Source organism: Pseudopodoces humilis, chromosome 5 (assembly GCF_049639895.1).
Source record: "Pseudopodoces humilis isolate 2021_Gansu_Grassland_sample_001 chromosome 5, ASM4963989v1, whole genome shotgun sequence".
Taxonomy (NCBI): Eukaryota; Metazoa; Chordata; class Aves; order Passeriformes; family Paridae; genus Pseudopodoces; species Pseudopodoces humilis.
Window position 1 is genome coordinate 42432782 of NC_142204.1, and position 6000 is coordinate 42438781.

Consider the following 6000-nt stretch of genomic DNA (forward strand, 5'->3'; position numbering starts at 1 on the left):
ACCTGCTGAGGGGTCTCCCTTACACTGGTGTGTGTTTTCCTAATTCAGTGGAACCACCCTCCTATCCAGCAGGACTGCTTAGTGAGGGATCCCCCAAACAGGATGCTGACAGTCTAGTTGGGCACAAGGGTCTTGACTTTCCTGGGACACTTACAGACAAATTAAACACTAGGAGTTAAGTAAAACTCCTCACACTAAGGGTTGAGGAAGGCTCCTCTTTCCACTGACACAGTCATTATGGATGTGATGGCAAAACAAAGACCACTGGACTAAATAAAGATATATTCATTCATTTACAGGTATGAACACAAGAAATAAAAATTTAAATCACCTCAAATTCAGCAAGAATTTCTTCTCAACAAGAATCTGGGAAGAGAGCAGGTTAAAGCTTCTGTTAGCAGAAGTCTGATAGGACTGTTTAATCCAAAATGCAAAGTGCCTAAAAGCACTTCAGTTTCACCAGAAGGTTTAACTTTCCTTGTCCCAGGGTAGTCATTAGAAACAGGACAGCAGAAGTGTGCATAAAATAGTGACCTCAAGCAAAGGGAACTCTGAAAAGAGAGATATACTATGAAGTTTGAAACCAGCCAATAATCCCGGCTGTGGAAGATGAATAGCTCTTTAAAAATGAGTAATGCCAGTTTCCAATGACTTTACTAATGGGAACTGAGTATACTCACAAAGGAAAATGTGACAATTCCTTTAAATCTTAGTAGGAATTAAATTCATGAAGTGTTGAGTTGCCTCTCCTGTCAGCAAGTGGGAAAGCCTGTGACTGGGCTTGGGCCATGGCTTTCTTTTCATTGCAAGAGACACTCTGGCCTGTCTAGCAGCACATATATTCTGAATTATGAACACCTGCTTAGTAACACTCAAGTATGCACAAGCAGAGACTCTCGATGGAGAAGCATGTCTGAGACCCATTACAAATAAAACTGAACTGGCAGTACAGTAGTCCCATGTCACAATCACATAACTTTAGGAAAAAATATTTAAATTAATATATCCCTTTTTTTACTGTAACCTTATCATGCCTATACTAGAACATAGTCTGATTTTATTAGCTGCAAGCAGAGGAGGCTTGAGAATCTCATATTCCATCTTGTGACAGAACCATTCTGGTGTATATTAAACATTATGTGCATCTGTCATATAATATATAGACAAAACCAGGATCGAAAAGTTTAATTTCAGAAATATTTTGGGGCTCCAAGTCATTTTCATTTTTTAATTTTTGTCTCATTTAAATCTCCTTTGAGATTTAATGGGGGGGCATGTGTGTGTGTATGTGAGTGTGTGTGTGTGTGAGAGAGCACACGTGTGGTATGTGTAGAAAATCTAAAATATATTAGATTATCATTATTATTAAAATATATTTAGAATATTATTAATTTTTTTTTTTTTTAAATTTAAAAAGCCTTTTGGATGCACTGAAACAGTGAACTGAAACAAAGAAAAGAAGGATTTTTATAATGAAAATGTGAAAACAAAAGGTTTTGAAAGTATCAGAACTCTCCCCCTTCTTGTTTCGTTTTAGGAAAGAATCTATCAGGGAAGTAGAAACATTGACATCACAATTTACTATCTAGGTGTTTGACAAGATGTAGTATGAAGATTTATTTGCTTTGTTTTGTCTGCCAATACCAAATGAAAAATAGAGAAATGCAACTGCAGAACTTAACTATATTAATTAACTTAGACTTCTCATCTTTAAAGTCTATAGATACACCTCTGTGTCAGGGATCCATGCTTATATACAGACCCAGTGCCTTCAACTGATTTCCTCTTTCTAAATTTCCAGCAGTGTCAGTTGTGCATTGGATGGTCACAGTGTTCCTTCCTCTCAGGTTTACTGACCTAAGCCTTCACTGAAAAAGGGTTACTTGTCACTGCTAACGTGTTAGTAATTAATGAACATTTCTTAATTTCTTCCTCAGTATTTTTTGCCCTCTCTTGCTCTCATTAAGTAAATTAGTACTTTAAAGTAATAAATGCAAATTTTAAACAAGATTAGTCTGCAAGGGCAACACAAAATAAAGCAAAACAACAGCACAAATAGCAAGAAAAGGTAACGATAACATTCATGCAATCGGAATCTCTTAGGGTATAGAATTGCTATAATGGCTTAAACCCTCTAACAGAGCTTTGTATACCTCTAAAATAGTATCTGTTGGGCAAGATTCTTATTAATAGAAATAAATAACAATTTCATGACCCAAGAAGCTTTAAAGGCAGATGAAATGTCTGTAGATTGAAGTAGAGCTTTCATAAACTCTGAACTCTTGAGCCAGAAATATACTTCCTTTTATTGCAGTGAATCTGGGATGTTAGCTTATAAAATTGCAGACATAAAATACAATATAAATTGTTTCATGGGTACCCATTAATATGTAGTATGTTGAAAATTATTTGATAGCTCTGAATGAGCGATAAATGTTTCAATGAAACAAAGCATCATTATTTCATAGTCTGATTCTGAATAGTGAAAAGCCTCATATTACAAGGCAAATAATGTATTAAAGTAATAAATAGAGGGTCATCTCTCAAATATTTATGAACTAAATCCTGGGGAACTAAATCCCTCAGTCCTCAGCAACCAACATTACATGGCTAAATCTTTGCATGGCTTGGAAGGTGGCACACGTTTTGCAGGAAATGTGTTGCATTTCATTTGTTGCAGGTTGTAGCTCATTTTTAATAGGAAAATGTTACAGAAGGAAATTACTCACTCTAATACTAAGAGTGGCTTTGATAGCACATAATGGTTATGAATGTTACTGCTTATGGATAACGCAGCAGGAAAATACGTGGAATCTGGTCATAAAAGCTAGCAGAAGATGACAGAGTTCCAAGTTCTGCTGTTCGGTTTGTCTCTTCATATCAATTACCATTATAGTTCTTATCCATCTATCCTCCCATGTTCTGATTTACACCCAACTGCTAAATACGGTCTCTACTGTACTCTTGAATTACCAGTCAGCTTTTTTTTTGACACAAAGCTACTTAGTATGGGTATTATGGCAATGCTATAATATGAGGGGTTGTATTAAAAATAGATAAAAACAAAAATATATTGCACCACTGAGAGCCCAGGTGCTGTGTGATTCACTGAGCAGATGCTATCAAAAGTGGCACTGTGTATTTTTCTGCTGTGCATTTAGAAGAATTTTACTGTGATCTTTGCATTCCATACTGCTTTATTGTGCTTAATTATCTTCTCTGTCTTCTGCCCTTAGAGGTAGATGAGTGGCAGTTCTTCAGTTCTTGAAATGGAAGATGACACGTGCATTTCATCTCATTTACTCAAAACATAGAAGGAGAAAAAAAAAGTTGCTATGGACTTCAAACACCTGCCAGTGACAAATTACTTCAGATCCCCTTTGGAGCTATTAATAACCATGGCTGCAATTTCAGCTCTTCCCAAGTGAGGGGAAGCATTTTAAATGAACTAGTGCAGTGGGTGGTGAGAAACTCCTTGATGCATCTCATACATTTTTCATCATTATTTTATGCAATTGTTTGCCAAGAAAGAGTGCAACAGCAAAGACTCCCTATCAATTCCTTCAACTCCGCCTGACTACATTTTCATTTCCTTATCTATTATTGTAGGTTTTGACCACCTAATTTGGAGATTAAAATTATAATAACAGTCACAAAGTCACCCTGTGCTTGATGGGTTGAGGAGGGAGGAATTTGTGTTGTCCCTCCTGATATGACTCAAAACTGTTGTCAGACAGAAGCCAAGTTTCAGATTGCTGTGTGAAAATTGTTTCACAGAACCTAAGGAGTCCTGGACAATCTTCCTAACTTTATGTATTTATTATTTTTGTATTTATTTCTTATTATTTGTTCTTTTTGTTCAGTTTGCTCTTGAGGTTACAGAGAAAACTGCCAAAGAATCCAAAGTGATTGCTGGCAAACAAAAGTGAGATTAGGATTGATTCTCTCTGCTAGTCAACAGATATTGTTTAGATGGTCTCTATAGGTTTACTGCCACTAGTTTGTTTATTAAAAATAGCAACAGTTTTTAGTCTGGTCCATACAGATTGCCATTAAGTTATTAAGTACCTTACTTAAAGTAAAAAATATTGTCAGCAAGAGTCATATTAACAGGCATAACTTCTGAAAACAGAATAATCATTCCCTTGCTTAAAACCTTAACAGTTATACGAGGCAGCAGCCATCATTGTGGTACTTCAGAGCTCTTCCTGAGGTAAAAACCGCTGCAAGTGCAATGGTAATTTTATTTAGTTATGGAAAGAATTGTAAAATGTTCAGTTGCAGCCAACAAAAAATTTAGCTAAATGCTGAGAAAGCATCAAGCTGGTTTATTGGGATATTCAGAAAGATCATGGAAAGTCACTTCCATAGGTGGTGTTTTTGTGAGGAGAACTAACTCCTGGAAAAGGGAGGAAGTGATTAATCCTGGGAATTGTGTGGTATGTGAATGCTTCATTTTTATAGAATTTGTGTGTTCATTTCAGGAGCAGAATCACTGAGGCTGATACCACAATAGAAACAAGCCACCTTGAAACATGGTTACACCTTGTAAAGCCTTAATATCATGTCAGTCAGTGAACATCCATGACCAAAATTATCACCCAAATCAACTGCTGTCCTTAGTGAAAGATGAGCTATATTTGCTAGGCATGAGTCAGAAGAGATTTATTATGTCATCTTATATATCTTGTGGTATCCAAGATGTGTGCACAAAGGAAACAGATATAATAAGAATAACCCACCTTAAGACTTCTGGAACAGCAGCTGGCAGACAGCTGAGGTGCTTTATGGGGGAGAAAATGATAAGAACAACCTGTGCTAAAGTCAAAGATCCTACCCAATGTGTTTCACTGTTTGACAGTGAAAGTTTCTTGTTCTCTGAGCAATGATTGTGCCACGTCCAGGATTTCTCAGTGCTTGGTGGCTCAGTTTCTAGTCCTACCTGTGCTCAATTAGAATTCGGAAGAGAAGTTTCTCCCCAAAAGCCTCATAACTGCATGTTTTAACGTGATCATATTAATTTTTAGGTCTTATTTTTTGTTCTGCAATTGAATTCACTTGGAAATGCAAGATCTAAGTTAATTTTCTCACTTAGCCTGCAAGACTTTCTGTCCACTCTTTTTCAACTGCTAGATAAGACTGTGAAGATAAGTCAAGCAGCAAGTTTAGCTTAGTAGACCCTAGCTTAGAAAGTCTGGATCTTTCCCTTGCAACAAAGCAAAGTCTCCATATTTGAGGTCCTTCAGTAAATCAACCCCAGGTACTCACCTTCAGCTGCTGAATGTCTATACCCAGTATCTTTTCTGCACACTTAGAAAACATGCTCAGTTTTATATAATTTATGTTTGTATCATTGATATTTTCTTTAAATTGCAGTAAAGAATCTATGACACAGTTAAGGAACATACTCTACTTCAAATTTCTTGGTGGAGTTGCACCTTTTTAGAGGAGGGAAAAGGGATAGGAACAAAAAAGGCATTAAACAGCAAATTTAAAAGAAGTTCTGGAGTTGCTCAAGGGAAACCCATAGGCAGTGTTCCTGCAGAAGAAACAACTGTTTTTCTTCAGAAGTACATGATGGAAAGTACTGAGGGTTTGGGCTGTGATAGGTCTTAAAACTTCCTTAGACACTAACCTTCACATTCAGATTCAGTGAAAAGTTTGTCTTACAGTAACAGCACAATATCCTAAATTTTTTGTGCACTAGAAAGAGGTCTTTTGTTTACTTAATTTCCTTTCTTATTCATGTCCTCTGCCTTCTTTGCAGTTGAACATTCTGCCACACACATTTTCATTTTGTGTTATAATCTAAACAGGAACATTATTGAATTATGAGTGACACAGAAATTATCAACCAGCATCAAAATTTCATTTATCTTACTGATTTAATGCTGCAGAGCATAGTCTAAGGAGTTTAAGGAGTTTCAAGAATATAAAGGGGATCTACAGTGTTGATTCATGAAGCAGAATCATCCATTTTCATTGCACAAGTAGTTTGAA